General features: G+C 38.9%; 1 pseudogene; it reads left to right on the forward strand.

Annotated features, from left to right (window-relative positions):
• The first annotated feature begins 7,847 nt into the window (after positions 1-7,847).
• LOC130707146 (transcription and mRNA export factor ENY2-like) lies at positions 7,848-8,159 on the forward strand (annotated as a pseudogene).
• The last annotated feature ends 17,319 nt before the right edge of the window (positions 8,160-25,478 follow it).

Here is a 25,478-nt window from a genome sequence, read left to right on the forward strand (position 1 = left end):
ACAAATACCTGGGATAAAGAATTAATTTGCATTGCAAAGTGATCATTTTTGTAGGGTTATTGCACACTGTGCAGAATATAACAATTTAAAAATTACTAATTAATAAATGGCATAGAGGTATATACTAAAATTTAAAGTCTCTTAATATTACCAAATGGATAATTACCATACCTGGGGAAAAAAGAAAAACCCACAAGATCTTTTTTTCTTTTCAACAATGGTTCTCTTTTGGTGGGGGCTGGAGTGAGGGCTGCAAGTGGGGTTGGGTGGTAAAGGGAGATACAGGGATGGTACCAAGCAAAGCTAGCCTAATGTGCTTTTACTCTTAAAGGAAATGAGTTTTTCAAAATGTGGACTGGGATATATTTTTTCTAACAATATAGTCTTAACAGCCTTACTGCAAATAAAAAATGCCGCAAAGACACAAAATAATGGGGAAAAGGCTTACATTATCCCTCAGAGATTAAAAAAAAAAGTGTTAAGCTTCTCAAGACTAAATTCCTATTAATTATTCATTTCTGTACAATTACTCAAATGACAGGAAACAGTTTTTAAAAATCAAGATTTTAAAACATGCGGCTAACAGTCTATTAAGACCCTTTTTAACTAAGCAAGGGAAAGTTCAAGAGCAAACTGGCAAAGGCCATACTTAAGTAAAGAAAGAATTGTTCAATTGTGAAATGAAACACTACCCCCAAGTGGAAACTGTTCAAAGTGCAACCAAGTGCAAGCAAAGGTAAGAACTGAAGACTGTATAAATAATTATTGAGATCAATGATGTGCAGTGAAACAGTTTCAGAATAGATTTATTCAAGACAAGTCTCTACCTTAGAGAGTACAAACTTAACACTGACCCCACTCAGTTATCCCACTATCACCAGAGCTAAATCACAGGGATTTCAGGCTTAACTAGAAAAGCACTGGTTACACGCTGAAGGGCTTGGATAGCAACAATGTTCACAGATTGTATACAAAGAGAAATGTATCCACACTATGTGACACTGTTCAGCTTAAATATATGACTAAAATTCTAATCACAATAATATTTTAAAATACCATTACCGCCTTATACTGGTATGTATATACTTTACATTTTCAAAGACCCATCTATGTACATTGCTGCATTTGATCTCCATACAGCTTTTTAGGAGTTTGGCAGGAACAGTTGTTCCTATTTTCGCAGAAGAGCAAAGTTTAGGAAAGGTTATGTAACTTGTTCCAGGCTCCAAAGCTTGTCCAGGCTCCAAGGCTGTATGAAATGGCAAAATTCAGACTAGAACCTGGACCTACCACAATACCACTCTGCTCCTCTAATGCTGTAAACAAGTTTCTTTTATCCTAATTATTTCCACTAAAAAAAAAAAAAAAAAAAAAATCACATGTGCTTGGGGAGAATATAGAAGGAACAGTAAATCAGCCACCCCAGTCAAACAAATAGCTTTAAATTAGGGAGTAAAAATGGTTAAGATTATGATAGTTAAGGACAGAGTCTTTTCAGCTAAAACCATCAAAATATCCCCCAAAGTGATATATTTGTAAATCCTCCATATAAAATCCAGTTTATAGCTCTGAAGAGTTTTGTTTTTTTTTTTAAGATGTAAAATCTTTTTCCTATTTCTGTCATTTTAAATAAATCAATGACTTGGATAGTCTACTAAAGACTACATAAGGTTTTTTACTAAAAATCCACCCCAAGATTTTACTAAATACCTGCAATATGCTAACCACTAGAGCAGGGATATAAGAATCCAGAGAATTCTAAAACACACTTGGAGCCTGTAAAAGTACTCTATTAATAGGTAAATGGATACCTAAATACAAAGTATCAAGTTATCAGCTATCCAAGCCTGAAAACAGAACCATGTTTGTGACAAGGCCTGTTTCCCCATATCCTCCCAACACTGGACATCATCATTCTTTTCAGTATAACAATTAAATGATTACAAGTTGTAGCTCATTATTTAATTTACATTTCTTTGAGCACTAGTAAGGTAACATTATTTTCATGGGCTTATTGGTCATTTATACTTCTTATTGTTTTGCCTGCTTAAATCACGTTTCATTTGGGGTGTTTTTCTTTCTTACAGATGTGTACGTGTCCCTTACTTATAAAAGATTTTAATTCTTTATATGTGTTGCAGATCATAAGTTCCTTTATTGAAATGTTGAAAGAGAAACAGAGGTAACATTGGAGCATTAATATTATTTGATGAGCATTACATACATTGTTTGCCAGTGTTTTGTTACATAAACCAGATTGAGAAATCTGGATTTGTCTTTAGCAATCCTATTTGTGTACAGGACTTTGCTCTCAGAAGTTGGTTTTCTTGTTCTTTCTTGCTATCCTTCAGCCCTGACTATTGGCTCCAAAGACTAGAGCAAGAAACATGCTTTGGGTCTCCTGATATCAGGGCTGCTAAACCAGCTGAGGGAATATACGTCACTTATAGTTTGATAGGAAAAAAAAAAAAAAAGCAAAGCAAATTGATTATCATCTTCCTCAAACTGTCCCATCTTCTCAACATCAGTTTGCTGGGTGAGTTATTTCCCAGGTACTCTTTCCTTTCTCCCATTTCTGAACAGCACATGTCACTGAGCCATCAAGGCTTGACATCAATTTCATTATGATTCTTCAAATGTTCACTCTGTTCCCACTCTGTATCCAGCACTGTGCTAGGTGCTTTAAGCTCGCAAGGTAGACAGTTTGTGCACTGAGGAGTTTCCAGTTCTTTCGAGGAATCGTTTACTGCCATTTCTTTCCTATTCTATAATTTCATGCCCAGATTACTACAGTTGCCTTCCCGGTGGTCTTCTGCCTCCAATCTTAATCTTTCCAGGCAATCAGCAGACTGTTGCTGGGTAATGGCCCAAAGGCAGCCTTTATACTACGTCATCCCCTTGCTCAAAATCTGCAGTGGAACCCTAATTATTCACTGCCTAACTTTCAAGATCCCTTAAAGTCTGCCCTCACTTTACTGTTTCACTTTACTATAAGTAGTTCGTCCTTTTTGCTGTAGCTCAGTGCGGGAAATTGCTTATATAGCAGTTTCTAACTTGCCACTTAATTATCAAGAGTAATAATGTTATAATGCTTTGTATTTGAAGAGTGCTTTATCACTGTGCTTACACATATTCGTGTTCATATATTTATTCAATCCAAGGGTTTGACACCAGCTGAGTCATATCCACTACCAATGACATATCTATAAACGACTTTTATTTCCAAAGTAAAATGGTGCTTCCAAATTTACAAAATCAAAATAACTTGCATATGTATTGATTCTGTGAGTGACATCCTTTACAATGAGTAATCTGAGAAGCATATAAAAAGATGACACGGGCAATATTATACTACAAGTGTACTTATTTTTTGGAGAGGTTATTTACTTTTTTTTTTTTTTTTTAATGCTTTCAAGAAATTCAAACCCTGCAGATTCAAAAAGTCGTTTTAATCCGTGTCTTACCCCAGAGGTAACTGCTATTAACCATCTCTTGGATGTTCTTCCAGACATTTCTGTTTTCTATGCTTGATGCCTTTCCTCCTATTTTGATAAAGTTTCCGATAGCAAACAATAGCATTAAGAATCATTTCATTGATTTTAGAGCTGTGGGCCCAATGGGGATTTCTTCCTGTATTCTGTTCATGTCCTGACTGCTACCAAAAAGTATTTAAGGTTGCTTAAATGTGCAAGGGCTATTAAAAAATGGAAAAATTAAGAAAACGTTACATCAGAGAAAGAGAAGCCTACTCAAACCATATGCTAATGGTAGTTACTCTATTTGGGGACAGTGTCAGGTTTACCCTCAAGCTTCTTGACAGCCAAAGAAAAGGCGGAAAACACAGAGCTGCCATACTATTTTCACGTTTGGTAGAAAGATACAATCACCCTAGTTCATCAGAGTCTTTTCCAGAATGGCCATAAATGTATCTAAATATTTGAAGACCTCCAAAATGTTGTGACAGTTTAGAAAGCAACGTCTTAAATTAGGGCTCTTTAATTTAAGGGACTTAATCTGTCTCAACAACAAGAAGGCATCAAAGGTCTCCTTAAAGGGAGAAGAAACTGAAAATGAGAGACTGAGTCCCCTCCAGAGTTCAGTCCTGGGACCCTATCTCCTGTTTATATGCACTCACCACCTGGGTAATCTAATCCAGTCTCCTGGCTTTGAATACCACCTAGAAACTGAAAACAGATTTACACAGCTTCAACCTGTCCCCCCAACTACAGAGTCCTACATCCCACTGCCTACCTACTATCCCCATCTGAAAGTCTACTGGGAATGTCCCCTCTCTGCGAATCCGGCCCTCCTCCAGTCTTTCCTATCTCGGTAAACCACCACTTTATCCTTCTCTCTCCCTTTCAACCCACATCAGCAAATAAGCAAATCCTGCCATACCTACCTTCAAAATATATCCAGAATTTAACTTCTTTGCACCACCTCCATCCCTACCACCTGTCTGAATCACCCCCATCTCTTATGTAGATTACTGCAATAACCTGACAGATCTCTCTGCTTCCTCTTCTTTTTTTTAACAAAAAATCACAAGTGTGGACAAGAATTGTTAATAGGATAATAGACCCCAATATGCCCAACGTACTTCTCCACTTCCACGCCTGCTCCCCTAGAACCTATTCCTCACACAGCACTCAGAATGATCCACTTAAACCTTAAATGAGGTCATGTTGCTCCTCCACGCTCTCCAATGGCTTCCCATCTCAATCAGGGTAAAAGCCAGTCCTTACTCTGAACTAAATGGTCCTACATGACCTGACCTCCTGTGATCTCTCATCTCTCACTTTGTTCCCCTAGACGACTTCACGCCAGCCTGGGATGCCCCCTAAGCTCACTTTGACATAATCTTGAGCACAGTGCCCAGCACACGGTAGGCAGTCACTATTATTCGCTTTTTACCCCCTCTACAAAAGGTTTTAATTCTTTTTTTTTATAGCTTTTTTTTTTTTTTTTTTTTTAAAGGATTTTCTTATTTATTTATTTATTTATTTTTGGCTGTGTTGGGTCTTCGGTTCGTGCGAGGGCTTTCTCCAGTTGCGGCAAGCGGGGGCCACTCTTCATCGCGGTGCGGGGACCGCTCTTCATCGCGGTGCGCGGGCCTTTCTCTATCGCGGCCCCTCCCGTCGCGGGGCACAGGCTCCAGACGCGCAGGCTCAGCAATTGTGGCTCACGGGCCCAGCTGCTCCGTGGCATGTGGGATCTTCCCAGACCAGGGCTCGAACCCGTGTCCCCTGCATTAGCAGGCAGATTCTCAACCACTGCGCCACCAGGGAAGCCCCAAAGGTTTTAATTCTTGATGTCATTTAATCCCCACCATAATCCTGGAAGTTATTAGGTAAGGTGGCTACTAATATTCAGAGGTCATGTAATTAGACAGCAGAAACAGGATTTATAGCCTGACCTAACTTCAAAGACAATTCACTTTCCCCACTGCAGTTCACCTTCTGGCTATCAGGATCACACAGCGGTTAAAAACACAGGCTCTGGCATCAGACCACAGGAACTTGTAACTCATCTTTACCAGTTATTATGCAACTGCAGTACAGAAAAGAAATCATGTCGATCTTACTTCAAAAGATTGCAGTTTCAATTACCCAAAAAATGCTACTCCTCCAGTTCAAGAATAGAAAGCATTCTGCCTTTCTTACTGTCCAAAAAGAGGTTCTCCTTGCTGGAACACTTCCATCTTCTTTGTGTTCACACCCTCAAGACAAAACTTAATATTCAGAGAACTCGATACAGCTCACCTACTGAGGAAATCTCAAACCTATTCCATTCCCAACATTTCCTTCAGACATGTGCGAACATTTCTTGAAAGATGTAACGTGTACGAAACCAAATGTCCCTTGTTGTAATTATCAGCCACAGGCTTAGCAGTTCTTATACCCAGATTTAAATCTCCCATAATGCTTTATATTACGGAATATAAAACATAGCAATCATATTTACATGAAGAGAATATCTTAAGTGATACCCTTAACTTTGGGCTTGGCCAGGTGATTTCCTTTGGCCAATGAAAGGTGAGTAGAAATGACATGCCACTTCTAAACAGAAGCTTTATGAGACACCAAGGGGATCCATTTTTATTTTCCCTCTGCTGGAAGAACAGCCATGATGAAAGTTGCTCCTTCAGCTGGGATCCTGAAATTAGTACGACACAAAAGCAGAGACACAGCTGACCAGAAGCTGAAAGGTCAGGTAGGTATGAAATTACCCTTTTTTTTTTTTTATGAATTTATTTATTTTATTTATTTTTATTTTTGGCTGTGTTGGGTCTTCCTTCCTGTGCGTGGGCTTTCTCTAGTTGCGGCGAGCGGGGGCTACTCTTCGTTGAGGTGTGTGGGCTTCTCATTGCAGTGGCTTCTCTTGTTGCGGAGCACGGACTCTAGGCACATGGGCTTCAGTAGTTGTGGCACACGGGCTCAGTAGTTGTGGCTCGTGGGCTCTAGAGCGTAGGCTCAGTAGTTGTGGCACACGGGCTCAGTTGCTCCGTGGCATGTGGGATCTTCCCGGACCAGGGCTCGAACCTGTAACCCCTGCATTGGCAGGTGGATTCTTAACCTCTGCACCACCAGGGAAGTCCTGAAATTATCCTTTATTATTATAAACCATTGAGATTTGTCTGTTAACTCAGCATAACCTAGCAAAAGTTGACTTATATGAGAAACAAGGTACTCCATTTCTTAAGGTCTTACTTCTTACTGGCCTCTGAGCTAGTCATAGGATTAACTGATTAGTAATTTTTCCACAAACAAGATACTCTGATGTCATAAATCCTAGGTTTGCTTACTCCTCTTTACTATTTTTTGCTTACTCAGGTAAAAATATGCTGAGCAGAACAAAATTAACACAGGAGAAATGTTAGTGCACATGATACAACCTGGACTCAGGGCATCTGTGTTTTAAAAAAGTTAAAGCAGAGGGTAGTGGTGGTTAGGGAAGAACAAAACCCATTGGTAGCCCAGAAAGTTCACAGCTAGGTCACAGGCTAAAAAGTGGTAGAAAATATCAGTGAAAAGTTCTACATTTTCACAGAAACTAAACTAAACTAAATCTGGCTCTCCAGCCTAGTTTGGTAAATATTTTTCCCAAAACACTAATTTTCTGCCTTTTTGGACTCTCACAAGCACTTGCTGCGATACCATCCCTGAGGCAATGACAAAATAAACAGATACACTGTCCCTGTTTACCTTTTTCTTAGAACTGAAAAACTCCAATCTGAGTTCAACAAATTCAAAGGTAATAAATAAATACAGGAAAACTGATCCACATAAACACATACTGCTGCAAAAGGTTTTACAAAACAAGTTTATAAACTAAGATCATAACTTAGTCACAACAAAAAAAGCAGAAATTTATTCAACCAATCTCAAAGACACACCAACCACTCCCCAGCCAGCCCCACCCCCAGAAAAGGGCTACAGCAAACAATAAAGGAAGGAATGAACAAAGTCCCTTCTTTACAAAAGGCAACATTCTCAGAACTTTAGGAGATACAAAAGATAAAATGAGATACTTGCACTTACGGAACTGAGTGGAAAAGATGTAAATAAATAAAAAGTTTTAAGTATTAATAAATAAATAACAATATTTTTTTTTTAAGAAAAAAAAAAAAGTAACAACATGTGCCTTTAAGCCCTGACATGAAATATTTTGGGGAAAACCTGGCAAAAAAGGCCTGAACTATACACGCCCTGACCAAATACCACAATATCAAAATTTGTCCTTGCCCCAAGAAGTAGACTGGATTAACAGCCAGTGGCTATGACCTTAAACAAGGAACATCCAAAGTCGCTGTGTCCCTTCCATAAAGATATATGCTAGGTCCGAGCAGCCGAAGAGTGTGGTTAGCAAGATGAACAAAGATGCGCAGATGAGAGCAGCAATTAACCAAAAGTTGATAGAAACTGGAGAAAGAGAAGGCCTCAAAGAGTTGCTGAGAGCTAAATTAATTGAATGTGGCTGGAAGGATCAGTTGAAGGCACACTGTAAAGGTAATTAAAGAAAAAGGACTAGAACACGTTACTGTTGATGACTTGGTGGCTGAAATCACACCAAAAGGCAGAGCCCTGGTACCTGACAGTGTAAAGAAGGAGCTCCTACAAAGAATAAGAACATTCCTTGCTCAGCATGCCAGCCGTTAAGATTGAATTAGATTGTGTTGTTTTGTGGTTTTATTTCTGAAAGTAAAACTTGCCATAAATTAGGAATTGATTTCCCAATATAAAATCCTTTTTTGTATGATGGTATACAGTTTTCAGTAATGATGTATACAATTGTATTGATATTTTTCCCTAAATGTGTTATTTTAATAAATATCTCATGAATGAAAAAAAAAAAAAAAGATATATGCTGAGGAAGAAAAGTATATTCAATATCCTGCTTAGGTCTTCTTTGTTTAGAAAACCTGGCTGCTTGTTCAGTCTTTTATTACACATCTCCGTAAACAAATTGGGAGAAATTTGGCTCTCTGTATTCCCTGATAAGATGTAGGAAAACTCTATCCTTCTCAAACTCTTCCAAAAAATTGCAGAGGAAGGAACACTCCCAAACTCATTCTATGAGGCCACCATCACCCTGATACCAAAACCAGACAAATATACTACAAAAAAAGAAAATTACAGACCAATATCACTGATGAATATAGATGCAAAAATCCTCAACAAAATACTAGCAAACAGAATCCAACAACACATTAAAAGGATCATACACCACGATCAAGTGGGATTTATCCCAGGGATGCAAGGATTCTTCAATATATGCAAATCAATCAATGTGATACACCATATTAACAAATTGAAGAATAAAAACCATATGATCATCTCAATAGATGCAGAAAAAGCTTTTGACAAAATTCAACACCCAGTTATGATAAAAACTCTCCAGAAAGTGGGCATAGAGGGAACCTACCTCAACATAATAAAGGCCATATATGACAAACCCACAGCAAACATCATTCTCAATGGTGAAAAACTGAAAGCATTTCCTCTAAGATCAGGAACGAGACAAGGATGTCCACTCTCACCACTATTATTCAACATAGTTCTGGAAGTCCTAGCCACGGCAATCAGAGAAGAAAAAGAAATAAAAGGAATACAAATTGGAAAAGAAGAAGTAAAACTGTCACTGTTTGCGGATGACATGATACTATACATAGAGAATCCTAAAACTGCCACCAGAAAACTGCTAGAGCTAATTAATGAATATAGTAAAGTTGCAGGATACAAAATGAATGCACAGAAATCTCCTGCATTCCTATACAGTAATGATGAAAAATCTGCAAGAGAAATTATGGAAACACTCCCATTTACCATTGCAACAAAAAGAATAAAATACCTAGGAATAAACCTACCTAGGGAGACAAAAGACCTGTATGCAGAAAACTATAAGACACTGATGAAAGAAATTAAAGATGATACCAACAGATGGAGAGATATACCATGTTCTTGGATTGGAAGAATCAACATTGTGAAAATGAGTATACTACCCAAAGCAATATACAGGTTCAATGCAATCCCTATTAAATTACCAATGGCATTTTTTACGGAGCTAGAACAAATCATCTTAAAATTTGTATGGAGTCACAAAAGACCCCGAATAGCCAAAGCAGTCTTGAGGGAAAAAAATGGAGCTGGAGGAATCAGACTCCCTGACTTCAGACTATACTACAAAGCTACAGTAATCAAGACAATATGGTACTGGCACAAAAACAGAAACATAGATCAATGGAACAAGATAGAAAAGCCCAGAGATTAACCCACGCACCTATGGCCAACTAATCTATGACAAAGGAGGCAAAGATATACAATGGAGAAAAGACAGTCTCTTCAATAAGTGGTGCTGGGAAAACTGGACAGCTACATGTAAAAGAATGAAATTACAACACTGCCTAACACCATACACAAAAATGAACTCAAAATGGATTCGAGACCTAAATGTAAGACCGCACACTATAAAACTCTTAGAGGAAAACATAGGAAGAACACTCTTTGACATAAATCACAGCAAGATCTTTTTCGATCCACCTCCTAGAGTAATGGAAATAAAAACAAAAATAAACAAATGGGACCTAATGAAACTTCAAAGCTTTTGCACAGCAAAGGAAACCGTAAACAAGACGAAAAGACAACCCTCGGAATGGGAGAAAATATTTGCAAACGAATCAACGGACAAAGGATTAATCTGCAAAATATATAAACAGCTCATTCAGCTCAATATTAAAGAAACAAACACCCCAATCCAAAAATGGGCAGAAGACCTAAATAGACATTTCTCCAAAGAAGACATACAGACGGCCACGAAGCACATGAAAAGATGCTCAACATCGCTAATTATTAGAGAAATGCAAATCAAAACTACAATGAGGTATCACCTCACTCCTGTTAGAATGGGCATCATCAGAAAATCTACAAACAACAAATGCTGGAGAGGGTGTGGAGAAAAGGGAACCCTCTTGCAATGTTGGTGGGAATGTAAATTGATACAGTCACTATGGAAAACAATATGGAGGTTCCTTAAAAATCTAAAAATAGAATTACCATATGACCCAGCAATCCCACTACTGAGCATACACCCAGAGAAAACCATAATTCAAAAAGACACATGCACCCGAATGTTCATTGCAGCACTATTTACAATAGCCAGGTCATGGAAGCAACCTAAATGCCCATCAAGAGACGAATGGATAAAGAAGTTGTGGTACATATATACAATGGAATATTACTCAGCCATAAAAAGGAACGAAATTGAGTCATTTGTTGAGACGTGGATGGATCTAGAGACTGTCATACAGAGTGAAGTAAGTCAGAAAGAGAAAAACAAATATCGTATATTAATGCATGTATGTGGAACCTAGAAAAATGGTACAGATGAGCCGGTTTGCAGGGCAGAAGTTGAGACACAGATGTAGAGAATGGACATATGGACACCAAGGGAGGAAAACTGCGGTGGGGTGGGGATGGTGGTGTGCTGAATTGGGCGATTGGGATTGACATGTATACACAGATGTGTATAAAATTGATGCCTAATAAGAACCTGCAGTATAAAAAAACAAACAAACAAAACAACTAATACTAAACTTTCATTGGGTTATTTGTATGGAAATATGTTAATATAAATGTTTCAGACATTACATGAAATTTCTAAAAATCTTATATTTGTATTTGTATGGAAATATGTATGGAAATATGTTAATATAAATGTTTCAGACATTACATGAAATTTCTAAAAATCTTATATGTTCTGGTATAATGTTATAAGTAATAATCCTAGTTATTACTTTAAAATGTATATCTCAGAAATAACTAATTTTCTTGTCAACTGCATTATTATGAACTTTCATCAAATCTTTAACTGTGGTCATTTTTAAGTCTTTTCTCATTTACAGACAGTTCTGGGTGTACTCTGATGCTTTTGCAAATATGTTCCTATTAAAGGGTTTCATCTTCAAGAAATTCATGGAAAAGACTCTGACAAGTACAGGTTTCTGGTAACTGACTGTACTGCTGAACTGAATGAATAAGCATTTTCAGCACCCTAATGAAAAACTGATGAACTCAAAAAAGTGCTAACAAAAGATCAAGATGAAAAAAAAAATTTAATTACATGGGACTGAGTGAACTCATGAGGATGAGTATAATTTTTGTGACTTTCTGTCTGAATTTAAAAAAAAATCCCACAAGGACTCAGAGGCAAAGAATATACAAATCAATTTTCACTGCAAAGTAAAGGAGCTGTTACAGTGGAGGATTACTGGACTGAATGTCAATATTATGACAGTATGAGTGTGTTTCAGGTTTGGTAATTGCAATCATTGTTGCTTTTGTTGTGGTCATCCATGTACAATGCTTCGTGTCAGTCTATTTATCTCTTGTAAAAATAAAATACACTGTGTGTGTGTGAAAAACAAAAAACAAAACAAAAAAAAAAAGATGTAGGAAAATTGGGATTGGGAGGACAATAATGTGGGCCAACAATTTTAGCCCAGGAAAGATATTAATAAATATTGGGCCATACATCTGCCCTATGTACCTACCTGGCATTCATTTAGATATTCCCCACAAAGACTTGACTGTAGACAAATCCACTCCTAGGTCCATACCAACTGCCAAGTACATCAGGCAAACCACTAAGATTACTAAAACCTCCCACTTTTGGTGTATTCTTCAATACACCATCTTCCAACTGATCCCCCCATAATAAAACTCATGCAAGTGCCCCTTTAATTTAAAAACTTTTTAACTGTTATAAAAGCTTCCATTTGAAAAATTTTTATGACAGAGATTAAAAAGAAAATACTTTGGATTCCCTGATTCCAAACATTTAGTTATGAAAATGCACTTATTTCTTACCTTATCAATATATTTACACTTACAAGGATTCATCTTGCACCAGTCTTCTACATCGAAAAATTACAGCCCACAATAGACCAAATTCAAGAATTTCCTTTTATATAATGAATGTCCGCTCATCGTTCTCAGTTCTATTAAGTTGCAAATTCTGTGAAACTAGTTTACTTTAAAAAGTAAGTTACAAAGTTAGCCTCAATGGGGAAAAAATTTTGCTGGCACAAGAAAAAATTAGTGATGAAATTTGACCTTAACAAATTATTTGATGTGAATACAAAGGCCTCTGGCTTGTGAAGACTGTATTTTAGTTCCTAGCTACTGAATGAAAAGAAAAATGTATCAACTTACCAACAACTGATGCACCTCTTTCTGCAAAAGCCAGGGCATAGGCTCGGCCCAATCCTATTGAAAACAAAAGAAAAAAATCAGAAGGTTGAGCAAATGTTAGCATAATTTTTCTGGTCCACTCAACTCAATCCCTATTGCAAAGTAACTGGTGAGCAATTAATTACATTACAAAGGTAGAGCTTTCATTGGTACTCTCAGCCTCTACTTCACCTACTTCTACTTTCAGGGGTTGGAAAGCTTAAAACTGTATTTTCCACCTATTCTACCTACCATTTCCTATCATTCTACCTAGCTTCTAGGATGGACGCTAGATGTGAATTGGGTTCCACCATTAAACGCATTTGCATGAAATGTGGAAGGAGGGAATGAGGCAGAAGCCACCTTACTGTGACTTTTGGATGTTACTGTTGGTTAAGAAGCTGATTTCTTGAGGCTTCCTAGGTATTAAGCAGGTATAGTGGCAGCTTCTAGATCTAGCTCCCTAATTTCTGGATGGCAGCTTCCATTCTCTAGATCCCTGGGGCCAGTGGCTATTTGGGCTGTGGCAGTTCCAATGGTAGCCTCAGAGGTAGTGGCTCCCCTAATGGGCCAGTTTTATACTGTTCCATAAGGAATTCCAAGAGGAACTGCCTAAAACCCAACTGCTTAAATTAAGGCCTTTCTTGTTTCAAATATCTAGTGGTTTCTATATCCTGCTCTGAACCTTGACTACATAATCACCACACACAGGAAATATTTAATTCAGACTCAAAGGTATGAGGTGTAAATTTATACATCCAAAAATGGATACGTGCCCATATAAATTGTATAGGCAGAGAATATCTCAGGAAGACTATATAAGAGACTGGCAATTAGTGGTTACCTCTGGGGAACAGAATTATGTAACTAGCAACAAGGGGTGGAAAGCTTACTTCTGCATTGTTTAAATTATTTTAACATGCACACGTTTTTTTGTTTTTTTGCTTTTTTCCTTTTTGCATGGAAATTTATTGTGCCCAGTTTTACAGAACATCCCTTACAATTGCCCAGGCCCAGGTCCTTCCCCCCAGATAAGCCTTTGATAACATTCTCCATGTCTCCCATTGTTACTGGTCAGCAGAAGGGTTTCACTTCTTCTGGTGTCAATGTGGATCATCTGAATTTCCCTGAGCAGGTTGGACACCTGAGGGGTGACCAGCACCACCAGCCTCCTGGTGGCCCTGTGGTCCCGCAATGATTGCCCCAGCACCAAGGCCCCCTGGCAGTAGACGTCATTGGTAGCCAGCGTGACAAACGCCTGGTCAGACACCGGCATGGTTTGAGGCCCAGCGCGCCCTGGGCACCGGGCGGCCAAGTGCGCCTGGGCGCGGGGCGGGCTCGAGCAGGGCCTGGCTGAGGCGTCGTCTCCAGGCGACCCGCGCGGACTTCCAGGCCTGCGGCGCTCCGGCAGCCTCTGCCCGGGACGGCGCCCCTGCCCTGCGCCCACCACGCGTCCCCGGCGCCCCAGCGCCTCGGCCCGGCCGGCGGGGCTGCGCTCCGGAACCACGGCCCCGCCCCCGCTCTGCCGCCCCGGGCGCCGGTCCACGCGGCCGCCGCAGCCCCGCGCCAGGCCGGCACCGCCTCGTGCCCCTGACGCCCCGTGCACACGTTTTTTTAAATGTAATTGAGAAATTTAATTGGTAGTTTAAATTTAATTTGAATTAACTGATAAACAAGTAAACAAATATTGAGATGGCTAAATTATCAGGCTCTTCTAAAAAGGACCCAAACTATAAAGTTTTCCAAAACTAAAAGATCACCAAATAATTTATTTTAAAATTTAATCCACTCTGAATGGATGAGAGAGAACCCACCCAATATAATAACTCAAGTCTCCTCATATTTTATCAGATCTAGGCTGAAGCACTTGCTCGAAACATGAGGTTTTCAGAGAAATCAAATACTCATAACCAGAACGCAAAAAAAAAAAAAAAAGGTAACAAAGTAGAAAATCATCAGATGAAAGGAATGGGGTATGTCTCTCGTAGAGATTGATCTAAGTTAATCAGAGAATTATCTCAAAACCAAGCTATACAATTCTCTGAAAAGATATGTCAGTAATCTACTTTTACCATAAAGGCCCATGCAAACTGTACACAAATCTGTATATAAAGTTAAAAGTGACATTCTCCTCCCTGTTTCCCTGTAATACCACTCGTCCATTAACAGGTTCGTTAAGTGTCCTCCAACGTTTTTATATCTGTGCTTACATAAACATTATTTAAATACTTTATGTGTCTTTGTCTCCCCAACTAAACTAGAAGGTCCTTGTAGGTTGAGATTATGTCGTTCTTTTACATTTCCCACAATGCCCAGCACATCTTTACAGTCAAAATGCACAAAAAGGTAAAGCCAAGAGCCTCTATTTTCTCTTAATCCTCTTTTAAATCCTGTCTTAACTTTCTCCCACACCGAAGTTCATTGTCAACCGTCCTCTCTCCCCCATTTCTCTTCTGACCTTAACTTCTTTAGCACTGTCAAATATCAGTTCATTCTTTTCTCACAGTGCTTGTTCAGTGCTCTCTTCAGTGGGTTAGACTTCTCTCTGCTTCAAGCTGACAGAGCCTCTGAGATTAGCTTCCTGGACTATTTCACCTTCTAGCTTTACCAATCAAAGGAAGTCAAATGACTTCGAAACCTCTCCTGACTCCAGAATCTCCAACTACTCACACACTTCTCACTATCTCCAGAGCTACAGCTTGCTATTTTATAACCATCTCAAATTCACAATGGCCAGACTCCCTTCTTCCACGGCCCACCTCCACCACTCTCACAACTACATCCCCAGCAACTACTACAATCAGCTAATAAATACGAATTCCCGTTATACCACCCATCACGGCAAAATTGTTTCCCTTAATCCTAGACAATTCTAAACCTCTCCTTCCAGGTCTCCCATTAAACTATTCAATATTCCAAGCTAAACAACAGCACCTGAATAGTGCAAAGATATTTCTATTCATCTCTAGAACATGCGTGGGTTGGAGTCAGACTAATTCCCAGACACAGGCCTGGCAGGCATTCACGGACACCCTCCTGGGATGTTTAGCAGTGCCTCAATTCTACAGATATGTATCCTTAAATGAGAACCCCAAGACCTCAAGGACAACAGTCTTCATGAGAGGACTGGAATTAGATCTCAATCTCTCTTTCATAATGATGGCCCAGTGTAGACCTAATGACAGTCTCAACTTTACCACAAAATTATATCTGCCCCAGATCAGTATTCAAATCTAATGGCTAGTAATTGTATCATAATCCAGGCTCTTTAAAATATGAATCAGTTCATGAACAGGAGGTGCTAAATTCAGAACTGTCTAGTCACAACCCATTAATACTTCACAAAATCAATTTAGTGGGTTGTAACCTGCATTTACTTAATGAAACAGAATAGAAACGTTCAAAGTGCACTGCATTTACTATGTACCGTGTCATGAGCTTGTTTCAAATATGGTGCGTGTGTGTGTGTGTGTGTGTGTGTGTGTGTGTGTGTGTATACCAGGTCCTGGTATAAAATGTATTTCATACTGTGAATCACTCACTGTCAAAAGAGGTTTAAAACATGAGTGCTTTACTTAATTATTTCCATCAAAAGCAAAGTGTAAACAAAATGTTTTCCCAAAAACATAATCATTTTAGAATAAATATAGCTACGGATAGAAAACATTTGGCCACCAATTAATACTAAAGATATTTTCTGAAAGGAAGCATGTGAATCCATTTTATAAATGGAGACGTGAAAATACGTATGAATTAACTGTCAGAATTCCACTGTTTGTGACTTCTAATATATAATTCATATTAATTCTGCATTAGGTCCATTCTAGGTATAAGGCACTACCAGTGGGTAATCAAAGGCCCGTAAGGTCAACATCCCTGCACTTGGAGATTACAGAGATCATGGACAGGTGGGAAATAGTGTAAAACCTCACTGCAAAGCATCCGTGTGGGTATGAGTGGTTTGTCTTAAATTTTGTCCTTTAAAAATAGGGTTATTTGGAGACTTCCCTGGTGGTGCAGTGGTTAAGAATCCGCCTGCCAATGCAGGGGACACGGGTTCGAGCCCTGGTCCGGGAAGATCCCACATGCCGTGGAGCAAGTAAACCTGCGCGCCTAGAGCCCGGCTCTGCGACAAGAGAAGCCACCGCAATGAGAGGCCTGCGCACCGCAACAAAGACCTGATGCAGCCATAAATAAATAAATAGAAATAAAAATAGGGTTATTTCACATAACCAATCTCCACTTGGCTTCTGAAATACAGGAAGATCTGGCCCACTTCTGAAAGGCCTCTGCTCTCCAGTTCCTACTGCCCCCACCCCACTCTCATTTTATTCCTCTATCACCTGCCTGAGTCCTGCAGGCATTGGAGTTTGCAATCCGCTTGATAAACACACAAAGTCCAAAAAGGAGGACTCTTATCAGATGCCTTTTTTTAAAGAAGGTCCTCTCAAGAACTTAAAATCACCTGACAGAGGGAAAGATGATTGACTTTTCAAAGGCAAGGGGCTGACATCTCTACTACTGCGGGGGTGATTCCAGCCACCAGACGGCTTTCCCGCCACGTTTAAAACACTTGACAGAGGCCTAGGGAGTCTATTAACAGGAAGAGTCGCAATCGATACGCACAGACGGGCGTCGGGATGAATTTTACCTAGTTTTGCAACCCGCAGCCGAGCCGGGCCTCTCTCCTCTCAAGACCTGAAGCCTTGAGAAGCTCCCACAGGGTTGGGGGCGGGTGGAGAAGTGGGCTGCACCAGGAGTTTCTGGCTCCCCACTCAAGGCTGGCCAGCCCCTCCTCACCATCCTCAGCCGATTAGGCGCCCGGAGAACAATCGTTGTCCGTCCTCCCACCCTCAACCCCACCGAGTCCAGTCGCTCGCTCCCCAAGCCGCCCCGCCACCGCTGCCCGCAGCCCAGATGCTGAGATCGCAGCTACAGCTGCGTGCGGATCCCGGACCGCTGGAGGACGCCGGCCCTCTAGCCTTCGCGTACTCACCTCCCCCCGCGCCGGTGACCAGTACCACCCGCCCGTCGAACCTCAACGGCGAGGCCATAAGTCCAGCCTGCAGCGACACACATACACTAGCAGAACTACTGGAGTTCAGACTGCGGGACAAGGAGGACAGGAGGACAGGCTGGGGCAGGACGGCAACGACCTGCCAGTTTCTGCGGAGGAGAGAGATGCCGGAGTTTTCCAAGTGCGCCTGCGCAGCGATCCCTTGGAACTCTGGGAAATGTAATCCAGCATGCCTCCAGTCGCGGCGAGAGCCTGCCCAAGAGGCTTGGCTTGAAAGGGCCCGTTCTGCGGCCGTAAGTAACGGGAGCTGCTGGGACCTGTGTAGTAAAATGATTGACTCCCCTAACTTCATTCATACTTTCATCCATCGTTTTGTCATTCACTCAACAAGCGTTTTCTGGATTTAGGTGAGGATGCAGCCCCTATCCTTAAGTAGCTTTCAGAAATAGCAAGGGGTAAAAAAGATTTCTTAGAATGTAATCCTTGGACCTCTTGGATGGAAACCACCTGGAAAAATGCAGAGTCCTGGGACCCCAGGCTGACCTCCTAAATGGAACTGTTACCAAACTGGTCAACTGGACCCTCACTAAAGTCCTAGCCAGGCGCCGACACCCAGGGAGGTTCTTTTTCCGCGCAGATTCGCACAGCCAATAATGAAACCTATGCTGAGACTGGAACAGCACAAGCTTTCATTAATGGCCAAAGAATGGAGAAGCGCAAATTTAGTTCGCAAATCAACTTCACAACCCAATTGGGACAGAGACACCATATGTTTAGGAGGGCCGAGGTAAAAGGGAGGGAATTGGAAAGAGTGGGAGGCATACTCACGTCTTATCTGAGAACAGGGTTGTGGTTTGGACACAGAACTGATGCAACACTCTTTTTCAGTCCTTGTATGGGCTTTTCCAGTTGTTGTCAAGGCGATCGTCACCTGTCATGGTGCCGGTGGATGGGCCCTTTAGCATGCTAACGTATTACAATGAGCGTATAATGAGGGTCAAGGTCTACTGGAAGTCAAATCTTCTGTCATCTTGGGTCTAGTTGTTCTAACCAGTCCTTGCTTTTCTCTTTGCAGCTTCCTCCTGAACTTAGATAAGAACAACTGGTTTCCATTCGAGGGAGGGGCAGGGGTATGATTCTGGGGCAACAGCCTTGGTAACAGAATCTCAGGGGACAAAAAAGTGTCAACAGGTGCTCCTAAATGATTTTTGCTTTTGTATGGTGAGTACAGTCAAATGATGTAGGTTTTCTCAATTTTGACACTATTGAAATTTGGGGTCAATAATTTTTTTGTTATGTGGGGTTGTTCAGTGCATTGTAAGATGTCTAGAAACATCCCTGACCTCTACCCACTAGATGCCAGTAGCACCCACCCCCAAGTCACAAAAATCAAAATTGCCTCCAGACATTGCCAAATGTCCTCAGTTGGGGTGGGGTGGGGATAACCCCTGAAAGAGAACAACTAGTTTATACTAAGATAAACTAAGCCTCAGAAGTAACATTTTTGGAAACATAATTTTACTAGAATAAATAAACTTTAATGTTTATTTTCCAAGGTGAAAATAATGCTTTCTAAATAGTTACTAAATAGCTTCAGTGGTGTCCAATTTTCAAGCGTGAAATTTCATTTTGGGTATTGTCATGCACTTTAACACAACTGAATTGAACATATGAATCCTCATGTTGTATCTCATAAGTCAATATCGTAGGCGAAGAGGAATCTGAAACTTTTTGAATAATGGCTATGCTTGGTTTCCGATTAAGTCTCCATTTGTTCACACTCTCAATATACTATCTCTGTCCAAAAGACATAGTGATGATATGGGCTTCCCTAGTGGCGCAGTGGTTAAGAATCTGCATGCCAATGCAGGAGACACGGGTTCAAGCCCTGGTCCGGGAAGATCCCACAGGATGTGGAGTAACTAGGCCCGTGCGCCACAACTACTGATCCGGTGCTCTAGAGCCCACGAGCCACAAGCCACAACTACTGAGCCCACGTGCCGCAACTACTGAAGCCCTGGCACCTAGAGCCCGTGTTCCACAACAAGAGAAGCCACCACAATGAGAAGCCCGTGCATTGCAACAAAGAGTAGCCCCTGCTCACCGCAACTAGAGAAAGCCCACGTGCAGCAATGAAGACCCAACGCAGCCAAAAATAAAATAAATTTTTAAAAATAATAAATTAAAAAAAGACATAGTGATGATAAATACAAAAAGAGAATTATAAAGCTAGGATCAAACAAAAATCTGTGTATTTCCAGAGAGAAACCCAAAGCAGAGAATGGGGCTATACTCACAGACCTATCCTCACAACTTACTGGAATCCAAGTGCAGAAGCAGGAAAACATACCTGGAAGGTAAAGGTGATAAAGAAGATTGGGGCTCAGCTCTCTGAGAAGTCATCAGTTAGTGTCCTTCTGTTTATAAAAAAAAATTGTTTTAATAGCCATCCTGAAATTCTGCCTGGGGTTCAGTTGATATACAGAAAGAAACTTCCTCCATGAATGTCAGACATTCCTTATGAGATCATTTTACTTCTTCCTGAAGTTTATCCTTTAGAAAAGAGCTTCCCAGATGAGGTGTCATGAATGGGTTACAGATGTGCATGCAATATTGATAACCTTAACCCTTAGTGTGGCTGTGGAGAACAGAATGGCTAGAACCCCCTGGCTGATCTCTGGCCTGTGACCATTCTTATCTAGAGTTGACCCTTGAACAACATGAGTTTGAACTGTGCAGGACCACTTATGGGTGAATTTTTTTTCAATAGTAAATGCTACAGTACTACAAGATCTGAGGTTGGTTGAATCCATGGTGTGGCACCATGGATATGAAGGACCAACTATAAATTATATGAGGACTTTCAACTGCACAGAGGGTCAGCGCCCCAACCCCTGTGCTGTTCAAGGGGTTGTTCAACCCCCGTGTTGTTCAGCGCCCCAACCCCTGTGTACTTCTGTCAGAATACTGCAGGAATATTTTATATGTGTGATGCGATTTGAAAATATTTAGGAGTTAAAGTATTAGTACTTCTTATAAGAATCTTCATTAGCTTGCTAGGGCTGCCATAACAAATACCACAGACTACTGGCTTAAAAACTGCAATTTATTTTCTCACAGTTGGAGAGGTTGGAAGTTTAAGATCAAGGTGTCGATTGGTTTGGTTTCTTTTGAGGCCTCTCCTAATGACTGCAGATGGCTGCCTTTCACTGTGTCTTCACATGGTCTTTTCTTGCAGCAGATACCCTGGTGTCCCTTTGTACATCCAAATTTCCTCTTCTTACATGACACCAGTTAGATTGGATTAGGGCCCACTCTAACAGCCTCATTTTGACTTAATCTTCATTTTAAAGGCCCTATCTCTAAATACACTCACATTTTCTGGTCCTAGGGGTCAGGGTTTCAACAGAAGAATTTTGAGGGAACACAATGCAGCACCAACAGAGATTACTGTTGATAAACTCTTCCTATTTTACTTGAAAATATCTTCATTTCACCCTCAGTATCAAATGATAATTCAGTTGGATATAAAACTGTCAATCATAAACTATGATCAAGTGGGATTTATTCCAGGGATGCAAGGATTTTTCAATATCCTCAAATCAATCAATGTGATACAACACATTAACAAATTGGAGAATAAAAACCATATGATCATCTCAGAAAAGCATAAAAGCAGAAAAATCTTTTGATAAAATTCAACATCCATTCATGATAAAAACACTTCAGAAAGGGAGAAAAAAGGGAACATACCTCAACATAATAAAGGTCATATATGACAAACCCACAGCTAACATCATACTCAATGGTGAAAAGCTGAAAGCATTTCCTCTAAGATCAGGAAGAAGACAAGTATGACCATTCTCACCACTTTTATTGAACATAGTTTTGGAAGTCCTAGCCACAGCAATCAGAGAAGAAAAAGAAATAAAAGGAATCCAAATTGGAAAAGAAGAAGTAAAACTGTCACTGTTTGCAGATGGGATGATGCTATATGTAGAACATCCTAAAGACACTGCCAGAAAACTACTAGAGCTCATCAATGAATTTGGTAAAGTTGCTGGACACAGAACAAATACACTGAAATCTGTTGCATTTCTATACACTGACAACAAAATATCAGAAAGAGAAATTAAGGAAACAATCCCATTTACCATCACATCCAAAAGAAATACAGAGGAATAAACCTAAGGAGACAAAAGACCTGTACTCTGAAAACTATAAGATGCTGATGAAAGAAATTAAAGACCCCACAAACAGATGGAAAGATATACTCTGTTCTTGGATTGGACGAATCAATATTGTTAAATGACCATACTACCCAAGACAATCTATAGGTTCAATGCAATCCCTATCAAATTACCAATGGCATTTTTTCACAGAACTAGAACAAAACATTTCACAATTTGTACGGAGACACGAAAGACCCCGAAGAGCCAAAACAATCCTGAGAAAGAATGGAGCTGGAGGAATCATCCTCCCTGACCTCAGACCACACTACAAAGCTACAGTAATCAAAACAATAAGGTACAGGCACAAAAGCAGACATAGAGATCAATGGAACAGGCTAGAAAGCCCAGAAATAAACCCATGCATTTATGGTCAATTAATCTATGACAAAGGAGGCAAGAATACACATTGGAGAAAAGACAGTCTCTTCAGTCAGTGGTACTGGGAAAACTGGTCATGTAAAAGAATGAAATTAGAACATTCTCTGACACCATATACAAAAATAAACTCAAAATGGATCAAAGACCTAAATGAAAGACTGGATACTATAAAACTCCTAGAGGAAAACATAGGCAGAACACTCTTTGACATAAATCGCAGCAATACTTTTTTGGATCTGTCTCCTAGAGTAATGGAAACAAAAACAGAAATAAACAAATTAAACTTAAAAGTTTTTGCACACAAAGGAAACCATAAACAAAACGAAAAGACAGCCTACAGACTGGGAGAAAACATTTGCAAAGGATGCTACTGACACAGGAGTCATTTCCAAAATATATAAGCAGCTCATACAGCTGAATATCAAAAAAACAAACAACCCAAACAAAAAATGGGAAGAAGACCCAAATACATATTTCTCCAAAGATGACATACAGATGGCCAACAGGCACATGAAAAGATGCTCAATATTGATAATTATTAGGGAAATGCAAATCAAAACTACAATGAGGTATCACCTTACACCGGTCAGAATGGCCATCATTAAAAAGTCTACAAATAATAAATACTGGAGTGGGTGTGGAGAAAAAGGAACCCTCCTACACTGTTGGTGGGAATGTAAACTGGTACAGCCACTGTGGAAAACAGTAGAGAGATTCCTTAAAAAAATAAAAGTTGAGTTACCATATGATCCTGCAATCCTACTCCTGGGCATATATCTGAAGAAAACTCTAATTCAAAAATATACATGTACCCCAATGTTCACAGCAGGACTATTTACAATAGCTAAGACATGGAAACAACCCAAATGTCCATCAATGGATAACTGGATAAAGAAGGTATGGTGTATATATATATATATATATATATATATATATATATATATATATATACAATGGAATATTACTGAACCAAAAAAGGAATGAAATAATGCCATTTGCAGCAACATGGATGGACCTAGAGAATATCATATTAAGTGAAGTAAGTCAGTCAGAGAAAGACAATTATCATATGATATGACTTATATGTGGAATCTAAAAAAATGATACAATGAACTTACTTACAAAACAGAAATAGACTCACAGACATAGAAAGCAAACTTATGGTTACCAAACGGGATAGCAGGGGGCATGGGGGGAAGATAAATTAGGCGGTTGGGATTAACATATACACAATACTATATATAAAATAGATACACAATGAGGACCTACTGTATAGCACATGGAACTATATTCAATATCTTGTAACAACCTATAATGGAAAAGAATCTGAAAAAGAATAGATATATATACATATGTATAACTGAATCACTTTGCTGTACATCTGAAACTAACACAACATTGTAAATTAACTATACTTCAATTTTTAAAAATTGTTTAAAAAATGTCAGCTGGTGTTATATAAAGTCTAGCGTATTATATATTATGCTAGATAATATGAATATTATGCATATTATACTATATTAAAAACTTTAAATTATCTTTCACATATACATATATATTTAACATATGCTGAATATACATATTTAAATATACTCTAGAATATATTATATATAAAATAATATACATATGAATATATATATATACATTCATATGTGTGCATGTGTATGTGTGTGTGTGTGTATATATATATATATATATATACACACACATATATATTCCAGCATATAGTTTTAAATGGCCAGGCATTTGAAGAAACAAGACAATGTGAACAAAATCCAGGAGAAAACAAAGGTTATAAAACAGACACCAAGGGCTTCCAGATAATAGATTTCAAAATAATTATTCTTATTTCGTTCAAGGTAATAAAAAATGATTGAAAATTTAAGCCATGAATGGAAAATTTTAAATGATCTAATGGATTTTTTAAAATAATAATAAAAATATAATGACTAGATTAAGAATTTCAAAAATGAATTTACTATCAAATTACACATGATAGAATTAGTGACCTGAGATAGGTCAGATAAAATACGTGAAATAAGCACATGGAAAAAATAAAAACATGAAATACTGGAAAAACTTAAAGGTCAAAGAGATGTGTAAGAATTCCAAAGTAGAGAAGAGAGAACATGAAGAAAAAGCAATATTTGAGTAAATAATGACTGACAATTAACCAAAACTGATGAAAAATATATAAAGCATCTAACTTTAGAATATTCAGGTAAGATAAATACAAACAAAACTAAACCTGACTACATAATGGTAAAATTACAGAATATTGAAGAAAAGATGAAATCTTCTAGGTAGCCAGAAAGAAAATGTTCAAATGAACAAAAGTTTAATTTATGTTTGGTTTTTTATTTCTCTATTTTTTCCAGTTTTCCAATTATTGAGAAATAATTGACATACATCATAGTATAACTTTATGGTCTACAGCAGGATGGTTTGATTTTTTGATTTGCATATACTGTGAAGCAATTACCACAATAGGCTCAGCTCACATATAGATACAATAAAAAGAAAAAATAAGCAAAAAGGAAAAAAATGTTTCTCCTTGTTACGAGAACTCTCAGGGTTTACTCTCTTAACAACTTACCTATACAACACACAGCAGTGCTAGCTGTAGTCATCAAGTTGTACATTACATCCCTAATATTTATTTATCTAATAACTAGAAGTTTGTACCTTTAACCACCTTCCTCCAGTTGCCCTTCCCCCCACCCTCAGCCTCTGGTAACCACAAGTCTGATCTCTTTTTCTATGAGTTTGAATTTTTTTTTTTAGATTCCACATATAAGTGAGATGACACAGTATTTGTCATTCTCTGTCTGATTTATTTCACTTAGCATAATGCCTTTAAGGTCCATACATTGTCAGAAATAGTAGAATTTCCTCATTTTTCTGACTGAATAATATTCCATTTTGTGTATAGATACCACAACTTCTTTACTCATTTTATCTATCAATGTACACTTAGGTTGTTTCCATCTCTTGGCTATTGTAAATAATGTTGCTATGAATATGGGAGGGCAGATATCTTTTGAGTTAGAGTGTTCATTTTCTTTGTATATATTCCCAGAAGTATTAGAATTGCTGGGTAATATGGTAATCTATTTTTAATTT

The sequence above is a fragment of the Balaenoptera acutorostrata genome, chromosome 2, assembly GCF_949987535.1.
Source record: "Balaenoptera acutorostrata chromosome 2, mBalAcu1.1, whole genome shotgun sequence".
Lineage (NCBI taxonomy): Eukaryota > Metazoa > Chordata > Mammalia > Artiodactyla > Balaenopteridae > Balaenoptera > Balaenoptera acutorostrata.